At 43.8% G+C, this 19,831-nt stretch overlaps 1 protein-coding gene across 1 annotated transcript in view; it reads right to left on the bottom strand.

Annotated features, from left to right (window-relative positions):
* The window catches only part of LOC309701530 (NACHT, LRR and PYD domains-containing protein 12-like), a 121,404-nt gene that overhangs the window by 48,476 nt on the left and 53,097 nt on the right, over window positions 1-19,831 (bottom strand). The gene's annotated exons all lie outside the window — the stretch shown is intronic.

Below are 19,831 nucleotides of genomic sequence, written 5' to 3'. Positions count from 1 at the left end.
CCATAACCACTTTTTTTTTACGTCAGTAATTCCTTTTTGTGCATAATTTTATATTATTGTTAATAATAAATTAATTAAAGCAACAAAACAACCTGAAGAGCCGGTTTGGAGCCGAAAGAGCCGGTTCTCTAAAAAGAGCCGGAAATCCCATCACTACTCTGAATGGAGGATCAACACTTTCACTTTCACTGCTCCTCCCTAAACACAGAGGATGCTGGGACTTGTAGTTTTTACCTTGTGTGATATTTATGGCTGTGACACTAAATCACAGCATGAAAACTTCCTGCAAACATGTCACAGGCGATAAAAGTTTCACATTAAAGGTGAAGTTATTTTTCTGTCTCATGTTCAATAAACAGTGAGCTGGGAAAACTGAAGAACAGACTTCAGACGTTCCCTGCAGAGTTTCTGCTGCTCAGTCGTCTGCATGTTGCTGAGACTGAGCTGATGATGAAGCTGTGACGGGTTTATGGCACGTTTGGTTCTGGAGAAGAGTTTTACTGTCGGTGCAGGTGAAATGATCAGAGGTTACAGCCTCTGGTTAAAGTGGAGGCAGCGATCAGGACGGCTGAGCAGCAGAGGTCTCGAGGGTCCTAAAGTGTAAAAGCATCAGTGTCAGTAACACAAAGATCACAGAATGGGATCATCCACACAACACTAACATCTAAATCCACGGCAGGAACTCTTCCAGTGTCCTGAAAAATCTGTGTGCACGATGCTGAGATTAAAATCTGTCTGCTCATTTTAATGCAATATTTACTAAAGTCTGGTAGAAGTTTTACTGATTTCCAGTCCACTTAGCAGACGTGTGGATAGGTGGTGGGTTGTAGAGCAGACTGAAAGCTTTAAGTTCATCCTCTGATTAAAAACTCAGACCCACAGATACAGGAAGTATAACGCTGGTGTAAGACAGGAAACGGCAACACGGCAGCCATCTTTTTCCTCCCATGATGACCAGTGTCCCAGCAGAAGCTGGGGTTTGTTAGATCCTGTTCGATCCAGAGGAAACAGGCTAAAAGAGTCGATCAGGGGGGATCATGGTTTTATTATGTGCTCGTTATGATTGAAGCTCTGGTTGTGTGTTAGAGACAGAACCTGCAGATTCCTCCACTCTGCCTCCTCCTCTGCAGGGATCAGCCTCTTGGCTGGTTTTATTCACCAACGTGAATAAAATCATCAAACTAATCCAAGTTCATTGTGAAATGCCTGCAAATGGAGGAATAAATCTGTCAGTTACCGTATAAAGTTTGAGTTTGTCAGTGTTTTACATGGAGACGGTCGTCAGATGTTGAATGTTTAGCATGAAAGTTCCACATCTGGAGAAACCTTCAAGATTAAAGCCAGTGAAAAGTGAAGAGTTTCTGCAGCAGCCGCACTTCCTGCAAATCTGTTCTTTCAAAATAAAGTGAAAAGTCTAAATTTATATTCACGACAGGTTTAAAGGTGAAGGTGGTCACATGGTTTTAGTGGAATGCCTACGTGGGCGCGTCTGAGTGATTTTGATTCAGATTCGTGCAGCGTGGAGCAGTAAACACTTGTTTTTGTTCATCTGTGTCACGGTCCTGGGTCGGGTCGACCCAGTATTTTGAGTTTCTTATGTTTTGGTTTATTTTGCATTATGGAATAGTTATTCTCTGGTGATACTGTTTTGATTACAATTATATTCTGATTCTTTAGTTATCTGATGATGATGTTGATGATGATTATTTCTGGTTTAGGTTTTGTTATCTTGCCCTTATGTTTGGTTTAGGTTGCCTGTGCTTAGTCTTCTCTGCCCGTATGTCCCTCTGTTTGTCCATGACGTCATTATGCCTGTTTACGAGTCTGTCTCTGTCTGGCGTGTGCTTCCTGTTTTATTTTGTAGGTCTGTGCCCTTTGTCAGTGCGTTCAGCTTTGTGCTCTCCCTGTCTCGTCAGTGTAATCTACGTCAGCCGTGTCTCCCAGCTGTTTCCTCTTTGCTCCGTTCACCTCTTGTATTTAGTGTCTGTGTCTTCCCCTACTCGGTGTCGCATCGTTAACGTCTGTTTACCCTCACTTCCTCCGTGTGCTCCGTTTGCCAGCCAGCCTTCCTGCCTACTCATTCTGTTCTTCCAGTTTAGTTAGTGTTTTTCTGTTCTGCTTCTTACCAGCAATAAAGCTGTGTGTTTTGAATTACTTCCGCCTCAGTGAGTCCTGCATTTTGGGTCCTCTCTCCCTGCCTGCCCACACTCAGACATGACAGAACGATGCGACCACAACCAGGACCCAGCGGACTCGTCCCGGGAGTATGACCTCTCCCGCATCCAAGGTTTGATGAAGCGGATTTCCCACACCAAAGACACTAAGACTATAGTGGTTGGGATTAACGCCATCAAAGCCGTCCTGGAGGGAAATCCTCACCTGCGCCAGCTGAGAGGATTTATGGGCTATATGGACCAGCTGCATGAAGCCCAGGAGGTGCTACAAGCTCGGGAACTCGCGGCTTTTGCCCGCTCCCAGTTTGCTAACCCGAAGCCACCGCAGCAGCAGCCGCGGAGCACGGAGCTTCGCGCTACGCAGCAGCGACGGTCACGGGGGAGAGGCGTCTCCACTCCTCTGCCGCGGGATTCCTCCGCGTGCTGTTCCGAGCCAAATTCACCGGCCTCCTTCTTGGCAGCGATGTGGTCAGAGGATGAGGAGCAAGTTGTCATCCCTCCGCCATCACAAGTTTCCTCCGCCACTTCCGTTCCCTCGTCTGGGAGGAAACGCCGCTCACGCCGCCGGCACCCCTTACCTCAACTGGATTCGGGAACTTCTGAGCAGCCGGCTGGGGTGAGTGACAAGAACACTTTTTCTGTCTCGTCTGCGGGGGGCTGTTCCCTCTCAGGGGATTTAAAGGACTTTGTTCATTCTCCTTTGGAGCTTAGAACCATACACGGCAAACCGAAGGTTAACCCAGAGACTAAAAATTCCAGAGAAGCGCTTGTTGCTGCTAAACTAGCGTCTCCTGACCCTATTGGGCTAGTGCAGCCTGCTCTTCCCCCCACTGGCAGCTCAGCCGAGCCGTCTTTGTCTCCTATTTCTACTAAGAGCCCAGACGAGCTCAGCCTGCCTGCTAAAGACTGTTTTTTACCTGCCCACTCAGAGCAGGGGAACCCAAGGAAAACTGTTTTCTCTGAGCCCATCCAGCGGGTTAAACTGTGCTCTGGAGGCTCAGGAGAACATAGGCCACCACCCTCTTTACGTTTGCTACAAACACCTCTTCAGCCAGAAGCTCAGTTAGCTGCCCGGCAGTCCCCGGTTCAGTCTCCTCCTGTTCTCCAGTCAGTTCAGTCGAGTTCAGTGCACTCTCTTGTATTGCCAGCACCTCAGCCACTAGCACTGCCTGCACCTCAGCCACCATCTCCACCCACTCGTTTTCAGGAGGAGGATAGCCCCACACAGACTTTTGTTGCTCCACAAGACCTGGCTACCTTTGTGACTTTTGCTCTCTCCAGGGCCTCCCCAGAGGTTAGATGTCAGCATTCAGTTAACTCTGGCCCCCTGGATGTAAAGAAGCCAGCGCTACCTGTTTTTTCCCTGCCAGAGGCCCGTGTGCCTGCTGGTCCTGTTGCGTCCCTGCCAGAGGCCCGTGTGCCTGCTGGTCCTGTTGCGTCCCTGCCAGAGGCCCGTGTGCCTGCTGGTCCTGTTGCGTCCCTGCCAGAGGCCCATGTGCCTGCTGGTCCTGTTGCGTCCCTGCCAGAGGCCCGTGTGCCTGCTGGTCCTGTTGCGTCCCTGCCAGAGGTCTCCGCGCCTGCTGGTCCTGTTGCGTCCCTGCCAGAGGTCTCCGCGCCTGCTGGTCCTGTTGCATTCCTGCCAGAGGTCTCCGCGCCTGCTGGTCCTGTTGCGTTCCTGCCAGAGGTCTCCGCACCTGCTGGTTCTGTTGCGTTCCTGCCAGAAGTCTCCGCACCTGCTGGTTCTGTTCTGTGTGTGCCAGGGGCTCCAGTGCCCACTGGTTCTGAGACTGTTTTTGCTGGGGGGCCCGAGGAGCCCGTCCAGCCATCTGCCTCGTCAGCTGGGGGGCCCGAGGAGCCCATCCAGCCACCAGCTGCTCCACCAGCAGCCTCATCCACGCTTGCAGCAGCAGTTTCATCCATGCCGCCACCTGCTGCAGCCCCTCCGTCTGCATCCTCCACGCCGTTGCCTGGTCCGGATTCAGCATCCTCAGCGTCGCCTGGTCCAGCGCATGCTTCGGCTTCATCCGCTTCACCTGGTCCAGCCTCCGTGTCTTCATCCTCGCCTGGTCTAGCCTCCGTGTCTTCATCCTCGCCTGGTCCAGCCTCCGTGTCTTCATCCTCGCCTGGTCCAGCCTCCGCATCACCTGCAGTGGCCTCCTCTTCAGCTTCCTCATCAGCTGCTTTGCCTGGTCCAGCTTCAGCATCCTCATCAGCTGCTTTGCCTGGTCCAGCTTCAGCATCCTCATCAGCTGCTTTGCCTGGTCCGGCCTCCGCTTCTGCTTCAGCATCGCCCGGTCCGGCATCCTCATCTGCATCGCCCGGTCCGGCATCCTCATCTGCATCGCCCGGTCCGGCGTCCTCATCTGCATCCCCCTCGCCCGGTCCGGCGTCTGCTTCAGCATCCTCCTCGCCCGGTCCGGCGTCTGCTTCGGCTTCATCCGCTTCTCCTGGTCCAGCCACGGCTTCATCCTCCTCGCCTGGTCCGGCGTCTGCTTCGGCTTCATCCGCTTCGCCTGGTCCGGCTCCCGCGTCTTCATCCTCGCCTGGTCCGGCTCCAGCCTCCTCACCAGCTGCTGCCTCGCCTGGTCCGGCTCCAGCCTCCTCACCAGCTGCTGCCTCGCCTGGCCCGGCTTCAGCCTCCTCACCTGCTTCAGCGTCACCTGGTCCAACTTCAACTTCAGCATCAGCTTCGTCTGGTCCGGCCTCCGCTTCCGCCTCGTCTGGTCCGGCCTCCGCTTCGCCTGGGGCTGCAGGGGCCACGAAGCCCTCAGGTCCCCTACTACCGCCTCCACATCGTCGGTCATCTGCCAGGCCGCTTGTTGGGCATCTCCGCCACCGTGGGCGCCCTCCTGAACACCCTCCTGGACGCCGCCACTACCTTCCGCGTGGCCGGCCCCCGGATCTGCTCTGTCGCCGCCACTGCCTTCCGCGTAGCCGGCCCCCGGAACTGTTTGCCCGTCGCCGCAGTTGCCGTCCACACGGTCGGCCCCCAGACCTGAACTGTTTTGGCCTCCTGCGCTGTTGGCCTCCGGGTCGGCCCCCTGAACTTGACCTTCTGGGTCTTTCTGGGCTCTGTCCCTCCTTCCTGGTCCCCCGCCGCCCGCCCTGGTTGGGTTGCTTTCTGTTTTTGGCCGTTTTTTGTGCTTCTGTTGGGCGGTCTGGGGCCCGCCCTTGAGGGGGGGGGTACTGTCACGGTCCTGGGTCGGGTCGACCCAATATTTTGAGTTTCTTATGTTTTGGTTTATTTTGCATTATGGAATAGTTATTCTCTGGTGATACTGTTTTGATTACAATTATATTCTGATTCTTTAGTTATCTGATGATGATGTTGATGATGATTATTTCTGGTTTAGGTTTTGTTATCTTGCCCTTATGTTTGGTTTAGGTTGCCTGTGCTTAGTCTTCTCTGCCCGTATGTCCCTCTGTTTGTCCATGACGTCATTATGCCTGTTTACGAGTCTGTCTCTGTCTGGCGTGTGCTTCCTGTTTTATTTTGTAGGTCTGTGCCCTTTGTCAGTGCGTTCAGCTTTGTGCTCTCCCTGTCTCGTCAGTGTAATCTACGTCAGCCGTGTCTCCCAGCTGTTTCCTCTTTGCTCCGTTCACCTCTTGTATTTAGTGTCTGTGTCTTCCCCTACTCGGTGTCGCATCGTTAACGTCTGTTTACCCTCACTTCCTCCGTGTGCTCCGTTTGCCAGCCAGCCTTCCTGCCTACTCATTCCGTTCTTCCAGTTTAGTTAGTGTTTTTCTGTTCTGCTTCTTACCAGCAATAAAGCTGTGTGTTTTGAATTACTTCCGCCTCAGTGAGTCCTGCATTTTGGGTCCTCTCTCCCTGCCTGCCCACACTCAGACATGACAATCTGGACTCATGAATGATTCCAGTTAGCACATTTCCAGCCAATGAAACGTAACTACAGATGAAGACAAACACATTTAAGCTGCCTGACTCTCGAGTGTGGGTGCATGTTCCCATTTTCAGTCTGTTTTAGTTTTCAGTTTAGAGGAACGCTGCAAACTCACAAAAACTTCTTTCTTGTGAGGTTTTGTTGTCAGACTGATAAAAGCAGCAGCAGCTGGTGTTTGATGAGCAGACGTGTGTTTCCTGTTCTGTAATAATCAGCTTGTTACCATCACATAATGAACTCAGCCGTGACCAATGAGGCCGTCCTTGTGCGGTTCTCTGGCGCTGATTCTGACTGTGACCTTCACCTCTGCAGGGTCATGTTTGGGGCTTTTAGCATCTTTGTGTGTCGGTCAGATTTAATTCACTCTTGTTTTGAGGTTTTGTGCCTTTTTGTTTCATTCTTTGTGCGTTTATTTTCTCTTTAAGCCTTTCAGGACTCGTGCTGTTGGCTTTTTCCTGGTGTGTTATTAGTATTTTTCATTTCTAAACTTATTGTAAAAGAAGGACCGATGGAACATTTATGTGAAAATAAACATGATCATTTAATGTTTTTGTCAATCACAGTGTTGGGACTAACGCGTTATTAAGTAACGTGTTACAGTAACTACGTTATTATTGTGGTAACGAGCACGGTAACTAGTTATTATGCTAAAATCAGGAACGCGTTAGTCGTTACTGGGATTTAGATAGGCTCGTTACTCGTTACTTCGTGTGGTGGCTATCGCGGAGCTTCCACAGATTCAGTAACATTAGCAAGTGGTGGAAGCCAGCAGGTGGAGGAGGGAAAGGGGGATGCAGAAGGAAAAGAGACCCGAGGCGGCCGCTGGTCCAAGTGTGAACTGAACTTCAGGTAAGAAGTTATGACCTGCAGTCTCTCTGGGTCAGATATAAACCAAGTTTAGGTGGAGTTTATTTTTGTTATTCTGACTTTTTCCGTACTGCATACTAGCTAGCATGACAGAGTTTCTATACAGCTGGGTGGGTGCTATGAAGTTAATGATGTTGAACTTTATTTTGTTCATAAGTTATCAGAATTGCCAACCGTCTCATCTGGTATTCAGAGAAAATATTACGCATTTCTTATTGAGGTGAAAAGGAACAGTTAGTCCCGTAATTCAGCTACAATGAAAAAGGCACAAAGCTGGATTTATTCTGTGTCTTTGCTGCACAGCTGCCTCTTCTTCTCTCATTCTCTCCCCCTCCCTCTCCCGTTTCTACTTCAATCATGAAAACTGATCAATGATCAGCTGATCGTCTCTCTTGTTTGTTTATCTCCCACTTTGCATCAGAAAGAGGAAACCAGCGGAGTTCACGTTAAACAACAGCAGCACGTTTAAGCTTGATCAGCTGTTGTTAGAATTTATTTCATATTAATTTCTAGTATCAGCTGATGTTTGCTGGAGCCACAGCTGCAAAAAAGCTGCTGGTCATGATGTCGGTTTGGTTATGTGGTGAGAGGGAAACATGAAGATGAAACCAGGAGATGTCCTTACTGAATCATCAGAGCTGTGATGGAGAAACAGGTTTACCTTTTAGGTGACATGAATGAGTTGAAGGGAAGTTATGAACTGTTTCTGAGAGACAAATAACACCAGCATCCTTTTTTAGGTAGCTGACAGCTGGTAACTGTGCAGGGGCGGGTCTAGCAAAGTTTTGCCAGGGGGGCAGGTAGGGCATTAACAGGGAGAGGGGGGCACAAAGAAATACTTTTCTTTCTTATTCTCGTTTAAAATGTCTCGCTTTTAAAAAATAATTATCTGAATCTTACAACAAACGATTGATAGATTGATGCATATACACCATCAAGACAGTGAGCATCACTGTCACAACAGCGTTTGTTTTCATTCAAAGGCTTTAGGATTTTTGCTATAATGGTGAGCCGGTCTCTAGTCACAATGCCCGGGCTGATTTTTTTGTCCCAGTCCAGCCCTGTATGCAGCTCATCTGCAGTCTGGTGTTACCTACATCTTCCTATTCAGAAGGCAGAATTTCCGAGTTCTGAGTACAGTCGAAAGCACCATGACTGCAGTTTTTGTGTTGGATGTAAAAGGCGCACATGATGCTGTGACGTAGGCTAGAATCATGGTGGCGGTCAACGGCGGTCCAGGCGTGGGATTTCTCTCGTGGAAATATGCACATTATCTTTTCCTTTCTATTGGTAGGTGGCACAGTGCACTTGTGGCAGGTAAGCAAGCTAGAAGACTGGCAAAGTTATGGAAGCAACACATTAACAAGAGAATTCTGAGTAAAACCAAAGTTACTTTCCCTAGTAACTAGTTACTTTGAAAGTAACGAGTAACTTGAAGTAACTGAGTTACTTTTGATAGAAGTAACTAGCAATGTAACTAAGTTACTAATTTAAAGTAACTTACCCAACACTGGTCAATCATTAAAAATAAATCCTGGTCTTTCATTTTGCTGCTGCATTGTTCACAGAAACACATATTTTCCTGTTTCTTTCTGTTTGTGTGTTTCTGCTTTTGCCTGTTTAGCGCTGCTGAGCAGGAAAACCCAGACGAACAAAAACCTCTTTTAAGTAAATGTTTGAGTCACTTTGGGTCTGAACTGTAAAAATCTGTAAAATGAAACAGATTTGAAGGCATCACAGGAACAGCCTCACATTCAAAACATGAAAGAGAGGACTTTTATTTTGAAACACTCAGGAAATGACAGAGGGAAAGTTTTTTAATTAAAACAAATTATTAGTTTATACAACCACCAAAACTATGATGATCCTCCTTCTCCCTAAGATGGCAAACTGAAACACAAGTTTCCTTGTGGCTCAGGAAACTAACCACTCCAAGTTGGTGACTTTTGGAGATTTATTTTCCTGGATGATTGAGAATGCATCAAGACGAACACAAAAGGAAGTTCACAGCTTTTAGCAGCTCCCCCCCAGACAAACAAAGAGGCAGTTGGCAGTTAGAAATCAGCAATCATTCACACACCCCCACTCCCCTCCAGAATTCTCAGGTAACAACCTAATTTACATATGAATGACTAGCCAATTTAGCTTCCACTTGGCTTGTACAATAATACATACAGAGAAAAAGCACAACAATCATATGACTCCCTATGAGTGAGCAGTCTGGAGACAGTGGGAAGGGAAAACTCCCTTTTAACAGGAAGAAACCTCCAGCAGAACCAGGCTCAGGGAGGGGCGGGGCCATCTGCTGCGACTGGTTGGGATGAGAGAAGGAAGACAGGATAAAGACACGCTGTGGAAGAGAGACAGAGGTTAATAACAGGTATGATTCAATGCAGAGAGCTGCATTAACACACAGTGAGCGAGAAAGGTGACTGAAGGAGAAATACGCATTGCATCATGGGAATCCCTCAGCCACATACACCTGTTGCACTACACAACAAATGCAAGCATGTCAGTTTTATTCATTTTATGCTCATCTTCGTACAAATTTTAAAGGTAATGCAGTCAAAACTTTGTAAGTATCTGAGTGATTGGATGAAGCGGTTTGATGACGTAACACGCTATTTTAGTTTAAAATGCTTATAATGTTATGATAAATGGTAGTTTTGTTGTTACTTTTACAATATTATCCATCCTTCAGTTTCAGCGAACATGACAGTTAGCAGTGTAATAATTCCTCTGTGATAAAGAAAAATTAGCTTGTTTTCTTTTTGTGTGGGAGCTGGCACAGTGTTTCAACTTTACAGCCTTTTAATATGAAAGTCCTGTCAGTACACTTCCTTTTTACATCATTTCACACTTGCCCCGTGAAGGGCAACAGTCTGACGTCTGCTTAGCCAGGAGAGCTTCAGCTTGTTTCTTTCCGCACATCTTCCTCTTCACTGTCGGTGGCTCACAGACATGTTAACAAGCATGGACGTATCAAAACTTTGCTTGATTTTGCTGTTACCACTAGCTGTGTCCCATGATGCTGAAGGTAATACAAGGAAACTATTTTCATTATGCATTATTAATATTTTTAAATTTATAACCTCCTTGCTTTTAGTTTAAACTAAACACATTATTATGGGATTAAAAAGATGGTTTAACATTCACAAAATATAGAAACTAAAGTCCTCTCTGACACAGGCTGAATCTTGTATTTACCGTATTTTGCTGTCCCTGTTTACAGAGACTGTTGTGAAGACAGTCAGGAGAGAACACGATGTCACTCGGATTTGCAACAAGGAAAGTCAGACTACTATTGTTTTGATTATCTGTAAGATCAAAAGACAGAGGGACACAGGAGGAGAGTGTCATCTGCTGTATCGACACGGAGAGAACGTTACTCAGGAATGTGACCCCAGGTTCTCAATAACAAAAGAAAATCAGACTGCCTTTCTGGAGCTGACCAGTTTAACACCAGCTGATAGTGGGAACTTCACCTGTGAGTGTACAAACACTGAAGGGACATATATTGTCCATATCAGTGTCACTGTGGAAGGTAAATGCATTTTGGTTTCTTTATCTGACACAGTTATTCAGCACTGTGTTAGCATTGTATTGACCTGCTTATGTGTTTTTTATTCTTGTAATTTGTTCATTTCTTTTCTTCTTATTTTCACTTACAGCAGTTTAAATACTCTCACTGACTCATTTATCAGGTACATCTTTGAACCGAGTTGGACCACCTTCAGCCATCAAACATGTCTTCATTTTTTGTGGCACAACAAGGCGCTAAAAACATTCCTCAAAGATTCTCAAGACATATTGAAATTACATCATCACACAGTTGCTGCAGATTCGTCAGCTGCTCTTACTTGAAGCAAACTTTCCGTTCCACCACATCCCAAAGGTGCTCTGCTGGATTGAGATCTGGTGACTGCGCAGGCCGTACATGATTTGAGCGCCGTGACATGGTGTGGTATCCTGCTGGAAGCAGCCATCAGACGATGGGTATTTTTTGGGCATAAAGACATGAATGTGGTCAGCAACAACCTTCAGGCAGGCTGTGGTGTTTAAATGATGCTCAGTGGTTACTACAGGGTCCAAAGTTTGCAAAGAAAATCCCCCACAGAGCATTACACCACCAGCAGTCTGAACTGTTAGAAATCAACTCATCGGGCAAGGCATCGTTTTTTTAGTCTTCTGTTGTCCAGACTTGCAAACTGTAGCCTCAGCTTGCTGTTGTTAGAGGACAGCAGTGATATCCAGTGTGGTCCGCTCTGCCTCAAGGTTTGATGTGTAAACAGCATTTTTACCCAGAGAATCACAGCTCACTGGATATTTTCTATTTTTCAGACCATTGTCTGTGAACAGAGATGATTGTGTGTGAAAATCCCAGCAGATCAGCAGTTTGTGAAGCACTGGGACCAGTAACATGTGCCATGTTGCTCTGTTTGAGCATTGATCTGCTGACATTTTATTATTTTATTAACTTTTATTTAACCAGGAAGATGAAGCTGACATGTGATTGACAAATGAAATGAACACTGAAATATTTGTGTTACACCCTGAACAAGTATACCTCATAAAGTGGCCAGTGAATGTATATAAGCAGTTGGACCAATTTCAGTTCATAGTAATATTCAGAAAAGATGCAAAAGAAGAAGAAGAAGACAAAAGAAAAGAGCACAGTGACAATATTTAAAGCTCTGTGGTTATAAAACTGGGGTTTCATTACTTCACTCAGAGTTTCAGTAGACGTAAACTGTGTTTGATTTGTGTTTTGATTTCCAGGAAATGAAAGTAAATGATTTTACTGACAAATGCATCTTTTCAATGATTTAGACACAAACGAGGCGCACACTTCAGCAGACAAATCTTTTTCCGTTTATCTGCCCGGTGTTGTGATCATCTTTATAACTGGAGTTATCGTGGGATTTATCTACTGGAGGAAAAGTAATGGGTGAGACTATTTTTGCTGTAGTAACTCAAAGATGACATAGATGTAGAGAAAGTAAAAGGAAACATCGCATTTCAATAAATGAGAATTCGCTGTATGTTAAACATCATGTCTAGAATGAACACTTTTTATCCTTCCAAAAATAATTATCATTATTAAGAGAGAAGATAATATAAATGTAGATGTTCTTACTTGATTTTTCTCTGTTTGAATGTGAATAGTGTTACACTAATGCTGACATCCTTTCTTATCAACGTGGCTGCTTAAGGTCAGGAACATCTGGAGTGTCTGTACCTGAAAATCCCAACGGTTTGGTGAGCAATTTATTGCTACGATCTACAGCAGCTAGTTAAAAGTTTGCAGAAATGTAGTTTTTTACCATCAGGGCCTTATGAGCCTATACTGGTGTTTTTAAAAGTTATGTTTGACTTTATGACTTTCTGTGTCGTTTCTGGGATGCTTAGAACTCAAATTGCACTGCTGGAAATAGTTTATTTTGATGATTAATTTTGCATTATAATATTTATTTTTGTTTTTCCTGCATTATATAAAAATTGGTGTATTTCAGAAATAAAACTATGAAGACACTCAAAATAAATTTCCTGTGGTGGGAAACTATTTTGTGCAACTATTTTGTATTTACAGTTTTGAGAGATAAGCCTCTTAAATTTCTCTAACTAGAAATATATGTTCAAAAACAAAAACGATTTTCAATTTTTTGGTAGTTTATTGCATTTTTTTTGCAATTTATGTAATTACTGTGCACTTAATGCAGACATATTATTAGAATTTGGGCTATAATGGTTGTATTGATGTATATCAACTTGAAATGCTCCCAAAAATGGCTCCACAGCATGTAAAAATATAATATGAGCTCTGGCAGACTTGGTAAAACATGTACATTTATGTTTTAGGATGTTACTTATATAGATAATTACAGATTAGTGTTATAATACTATTAGTGCCAACTTCAGTGTCCTTTATTTTGTGAAGAAGCTCTTACAGAAATGAGCAGAAACATTAAATAATCCAGGCAACAGATGGAGAGATTTAAAGATCAATAGAGTGTGTGGGTAGACCGGGTTGAACTTGATTAATACCTAAAATATTTCACTTTTCTAAAGGATGACGATGAGCCAGATCAGCCCTATACAAACCTTCAGCAGCCATCGAGTGATTCCTACCAGACTATCATCTCAGTGAACCATCAACACGACAACAAGACACGCTCAGCAAGAAGCACAGGAACTGTGGGAGTGGATAATAAAGCTCTATGAAACATTTTAAAGTATATAACACTTTAGGTGACATACTAATATAATAATATTCATATATTATAATAAACGTCCATCTTTTCACACTGGATATTTGTTTCCCAGTAATGGAGACCATTCAGTCATAATACTCCAACTCAGGCTCTCAGATTTAATACAATACAAACACAATAAACTGTGGCAAACATGACTCTTTGTATCAGACTAGTTTTGTTTTTGAACAAACATCTCATCATAATTTGAACACAATGTCCATCCAGATAAACAGAGAGATCAGTCTGGCTTAAACAATGTTGGTGGTTTACCTTCTACTGTCCTTCCACTTTTATGCACTTCTATTTTAGACATAGTAAAAGTTTCAGTGTAGACACAAGAGGTGAAATAAGGAGGGTGCAAGTCGTCCTGCTTTCACTATAGTCTACCTCACACTGTCAGCCACAGTTACTTCCTCACCAGCATGACTGCACGGAAACTCTGCTTTCTCCTGCTTCTGCTTGTGGTTTTTAGCAGTGAAGGTAAATATATATAATTAAAAAAGAAAAGCTGTAAAGCCAGGTGTTTAAGAAGAAAGCTTTAGTTAGGTTAGTGAAATAATATATGTGATTGATTTTCCCACAACAACAAATATATAGAAACTATAATCCCGATTTTGTTTCATTTTAACTGGAACAATTTATAGAGACTCTTGTGAAGACAATTGGAAAGAAACCCGATTCCACTCAAATATGCAGCAAAACAACTCTGAATATTACTGTGATGATACTGTGTGAGATCAGCACAGAGAGGAGCCGAGGAGAACAGCGTCGTCTGCTCTATCGTTACGACCGAGGCTTTATTCATGGCTGTGACTCCAGGTTCACACTGATCAAAGAAAATGAGACTGTGTTTCTCCACCTGCTCAACTTAACATCTGAAGACAGTGGGAACTACACCTGTGAGTGTGGATTTCGTGGTGGATTGTATGTTCTCCATCTCAGTGTGACTGTGAGAGGTAAAAACATTTTCTATTTATACCCACACCGCAGATTCAAGGTGGATGTTTGGAACTGCGTTAACACTTTCTTTTCTGTCATACATGGTTTGAGGTCGTCATTCCCGCCTGCAGCGGATTAATGAAAGGTTTCAGTCAGGAGATGAACATCTGGAATGTTTTTAAGCTCTTCTTCTGGCTAATTTGTTTAAAATTTCATTATAAAACTGCTCCAATCACAACTTTGGTGTTATTTCATCAGTGAAATGTTTGAATGATGCAATTGTAACTCTAATGTAATGAAAAGATAAACATGTTTTCCACTTTAATATAACAGGCTAATGCAAATTTCGTGACTTTTCATGTTTTCAAAATGAAGTTTTTTTGTGTGTGTGGCAACATTCAACAGACGATGGAGATTCTTCTGGCATGAAGTTCATGGCTACAGTTCCCATCATTTCTGCTGCTGCTTCACTCATCAGTGTGGCTGTGATTGTTATGATATTTTGATACCATAGTAGCATTTACAGGATATTGTTTTATTGTGATATTATACAGAAAAGGACTCAATAAGGCCCATCTACTAGTTGTTTTTCTCTTTCTCTGTGACCCAAGAATTAAGGTGTAAGACTCACAAGCTGGTCCCCCAAGGTCGAAAACACCACAGAGATGAGACCACTTCCTTACTCCCATCCTCCCTTTTTCTTTATCTCCTGGAAAAGGCTCGTTAAAGGCTAGGTGGTTTGTTTCAGAATTCACTAATGAAAGAACTCTGTATTTTATGTCTAGGAGTGTATTTTGCTGGGATGATCATAAATTATAGCTGAACTGATAAACTACACAAGGGATACTTTGCTCAGAAGGCAGGAAGACGTTTCCTTATTTAGTCTGTACCGGTTTGAACTGGGAAAGCTGACACACGAACCTTTTTTTTCTCTATATAAACTGCTGTGTATCAAATAAACCTTTGAGTTGATTTGGGAAGACAACCTGAAGCAGTCTGTGTTTCCTTGTTCTCCCAAGCTGCTCCCGGCGCTGTAACTAACCCAGCTGAACGGCATACCTGAGTGTTACTTTAAATAATTAGGAATCTTAGAAGGAAAGGACAAAACTCTGCTTATCGCTCACGCCACGGAGGAAACCCGGGATGGCAATTTCCTTCAATTTTGGTGTCAGAAGTGGGATGGACTGACAGAAGGTAAATATGCGTCTTTCATATTTATATAAAGACCTATTATACCTCTCTCAGTGATCGATCCATAAAGAAACGGGATATGCTGACGAAGTTTCACTTAGTGATCCAGAGAGATACACTGACGACTTCCTCAGTCCCCGAATAAAGTAAATTAACCCTTGTGTGGTGTTGGTGGACACAGGAAGTTGCCTGTTGTCTTGAAACGTACGAAAAAGTGACATAGGAAGTTGCCTGTTGTCTTAAATACTTCTCGTTAAGTGAGAAGTTGCTCACCAAAGAGTGACACAGGAAGTTGCCTGTTATCTTGAAACGTACGTTAAAAAGTGAGAAGTTGCTCACTCACAGAAAGCTAGTAAATAATTAAATTTAATTTTGTTAAAAAAAAAAAAAAAAAAACGAAAGAAAACTGAAAACGGGTCTCACAGACCCGATTACCATACAAGGGTTAAAAGCAGTAAATTAAAAGCAGAAAGACACAGGAAGTTGCCTGTTGTTTTACGAGAAGTTGCTCGTTAAGCGAGAAGTTGCTCGCTAAGTGAGAGTTGCTCACACAAACAAAAAATTGCTAGCAATAAATTTAAAGTAACCTCAGCTGTGCCGCAGCGAAAATACTAACCTAAATCCTCCTAGCGTGTAAACCCCTCTGGAAATCACTGAACATGGGTCAGAATAATTCAAAGACCACAGACAGGTCCGATAAAAAATCTAAAATACCTGTAAAACCAAAAATTAATAAAATACAAAATAAAGTCTCAAATAACGGCTCAGTACAACTCCCATTTCCGGTTACGTGTAACCTACGTCCGCGAATCGGTGAAGACGTCCATGATCACGTATCCAGAACATGCGGGAGTGCTTATGTGACTGACTTTGTTTACAACTTAAGAAGTTCAATGCATTCTAATTTATTTCCGGAGCCTTATCCCGAACGATTATCGCCAGAAAACAGGTCAGTAGAAATGTTGAATATCATTTGTGATAAGAAAAGTAGTCTGCTTAAAAAGTCCTGTAGAAAATATATGATAGAATGCCGCGACGTGATACATCAAATGTTACCACTACGGAAAAAGGGACCGGAACCAGGTGTAGATGCTTTAACATCAAATAAAACTAGTGCAGGCTCTAGCAAAGAAAATAAATCTACTGCGGGAAAAGCTAGTCTTGCATGCTCAGCCATTCAGCCTACAGCCCCGCCGCCTTACGAAGATGAGACCGAATTAATAGTTGCTGCCGCAGCTGCACGCAAACAATGTCAGCATTCTGATCCAACCAGCTCAAAAGAAAGCGACGAAAAAAAAAAAAAAAAAAACCTGAATCATATGCAACGGATCTCAGCCACCTAATTGAACAAGATCAGGAAAAACAATATATACGCCGCGAGGAAGAATTAGCAGAACATAGAGAGAGATAGGTGAATTAGATCCAAAGCATGATAAAGCATCCACAACTGCAGAGTTTTTGTGGGTAAATAATGACAAAGTCGCCGATTTCTTTAAGAATCTAAAGAAATTCCTGCTAACAATGTCCAGAGACAAAATTGACTTAAATGCAGTAACTATGTGTAAACAGAAGCCTGATGAATCTATCCTAGTATTCATAAAACGCTTTATGCACTGTTGGACAAGCTAGAGGTGCAAATTTAGCTCAGTTTTCCAGCAGCCGCAGACACCCAAAGCAAAAATGAATTTGTGTATTTAATTTAACACAAAGGGTGAAATGTTTGCTGACACTGATAACAGCTTATGTTTTCTCTGCCCTATGTACCGACATGATGGAGAAGGAACATCCTCTGTGTCAGCTGGACCCTCAGCAGAGAATGAACTCAACATCCTTTTTGTCCGGTACTCTATGTCACACACTGTGCCAAAAAAACGTGTACAGACGCCACTACCAGGTAATCCCATGACTGGGAGCCACACTTTTGTTTCTCTCACACTGTTCAACAACATGATAACTGCTCACACAAGTGAAGGTCAAACAGTGATTTTGTCACATAACTCAGACATAGTTTATGACATAACTACACCATGTCGTCACATAGATCTAACCTACCCTATCCACTGTACTATTTCTGCAGTTACATTGCCAGCTGAATACCAGAATATGACATTATGGTCAAAAAGTGAGAATGATATATGATTTATTGACTTTATCACGTACACCTATTAAAACACAACAAGCCAGTATATGTCAAGCAACATCCCATTTCTGCCGAAAAAGCCGCAGCCCTAGATGTCATGATAGGAGATTTATTGACTACAGGAGCAATAAAGCCCACACTCCTGTCAATCCTGTGCCAAAGCCTAACAAACCTGGCGTATGGCGTTTCATACAAGACTTAAGGCAAATTAATGCAGTCAACATTCCTCTGCCACCTCTCGTTTCAGATGTTCACAGCATATTGACATGCATTGCATACACACTTTACCGTGGTGGATTTATGCTCCGCTCCTTTTTCTCAGTGAGACACACAGCCGTTATTTGCATTCACACATAGAAATAAGCAGTACACTTGGACTCGTTTGCCCCAAGGCATGATAGACAGCTCTGCTGCTTTCTCAATGGTGCTTCACTCCTCCAGGGCTGCACCCTGATCCACATGTGGATGACCTCCTCCTCTGTGCTGAAAGTGAAAAACTGTGTCAAACTGCTACACACATGCTTCTCAAGCACCTCCAAAAGACTGGCCACAAAGCATATGCAAAGAAAATGCAGTACTGTCAGACTTGTGTTGAATATTTGAGATTCAAACTGTCTCACGAAAACGTTCCATGACTGCAGACAGGGTCAAAGCTGTGACCTCTGTCCCTCGTCCCACTACACAGAAGGAAATGTTGTCCTTCCTGGGCATGGTGAACTATTGCAGACAGTGGATACCAGACTGTTCTTTTCATGACCACATTCTGCGTGACTGTTGTAAAAAAAGACAAGCCTCCTCGAATACTGTGGTCCACAGAAATGACTGCCTCTTTCAATGCATTACAGGGAGTGCTGACCTCCGCCACTCAAAGGTGCTGCCTGAATTGTTCAGGAATGCCGGCCTGCCTGAGGGCAGTAGCAGCTTGCTCTATCATGATAAGGGACTGCGAGAAGCTCACACTCTCACATGACACTATTCTACACACCAATCACCAGGTCACGACCATTATAGCAAACATAACTACACAACACATGCAAATCTCACCATAAAAGCGAGCAGCACACCTGATTCGCCAGCACATTTATTGATCCTATGCTGTGTTCTTCTGACCGACAGGATGGCTCAGACAGGCTTGACGTTCATGACTGCATGACACGTATACAGGAATCCACAGCACCACGTCCAGATTTAGAGCAAACACCTATCCCAGACTCAGCCACGGTTTATGTGGACGGGTCCTGTTCAAGGCCGAGTGACAACTCATTTCTTTGTGGCTATTCAGTGGTAACAGTGCCTGACATCATACTAGAGGCTCACTCATTACCATTTCACTCAGCACAAAAAGCAGAGCTCATGGCTTTAATACGCGCCTGTGAGCTCCATTTGGATAAGCATGTGACAATTTACACAGACAGCCGCTATGCATTTGGCGTTGTGCATGACTTTGGTACATTGTGGAGACAGAGAGGATTTAGATCTGCTGATGGAAAATAAATTGCTAAATTGTGATTTTGTTAAAAGACTTTTTCAGGCTATACAGCTGCCATCGGCCGTTGCAGTTGTAAAAACGAAAGGACACAGTACAGCTGACACAGACGAAGCAACAGGTAATGCCTTAGCAGACGTGACAGCCAAGGCTGCAGCTGCATCACAGCTCCCACCTCCACAGGAAGTATTATCTGTGCCCCTACAGCTGCCACTTGTTACACTCCCAGACTATTTAGAAACAAATGTTGATTTAAAATTTATACAAGAGCAAGCCTCTGCATGTGATTACACCTATTGGGAGAATAATGACTGTACCTTAGATGACAGACATGGCTTATACAAAATCTTAAGGGTTTGATTGCCCTCCCATATTCCCTGATGCCAGTCCTTGCCCGACATTTTCACTGTGTGAGTCATGTCGGACAAAGAGGGGTAATAGGGGCAATAAAATTAAGATTTGTAATTGAGAAAACATCACATGCAGTAAAAAGCATATTAGCAACCTGTCTAACATGTGCACGAACTAATGTAGGAAAATCAAAAGCAAAACATCAGCATTTACTACAACCAGATTTCCCATTTCATACATTACAAATTGATTTTACACATATGCCAGCGCAAGGAAGCATCAAGTACTTACTGGTAATAGTGGATCAATTTAGTAAATGAATAGAAGCTTATCCAACCTCAAAAGAAACTGCAGAAGTAGTCTGTCAAAAGTTGTGCAATGAAATAATACCCAGATTCGGAATACCTCACCAGATTAACAGTGATAGAGGATCTTCATTCACATTAGAAGTAATTCAAAAGTGTGCTAAAACTTTAATGACCTGGGTCAAATTACTTACTCAAGTCCTGTGTGAGATTAGAATGACT

Source organism: Aulonocara stuartgranti, assembly GCF_965226115.1.
Source record: "Aulonocara stuartgranti genome assembly, chromosome: 23".
Classification (NCBI taxonomy): Eukaryota; Metazoa; Chordata; class Actinopteri; order Cichliformes; family Cichlidae; genus Aulonocara; species Aulonocara stuartgranti.
This window is presented reverse-complemented; position numbering and strand designations above follow the sequence as displayed.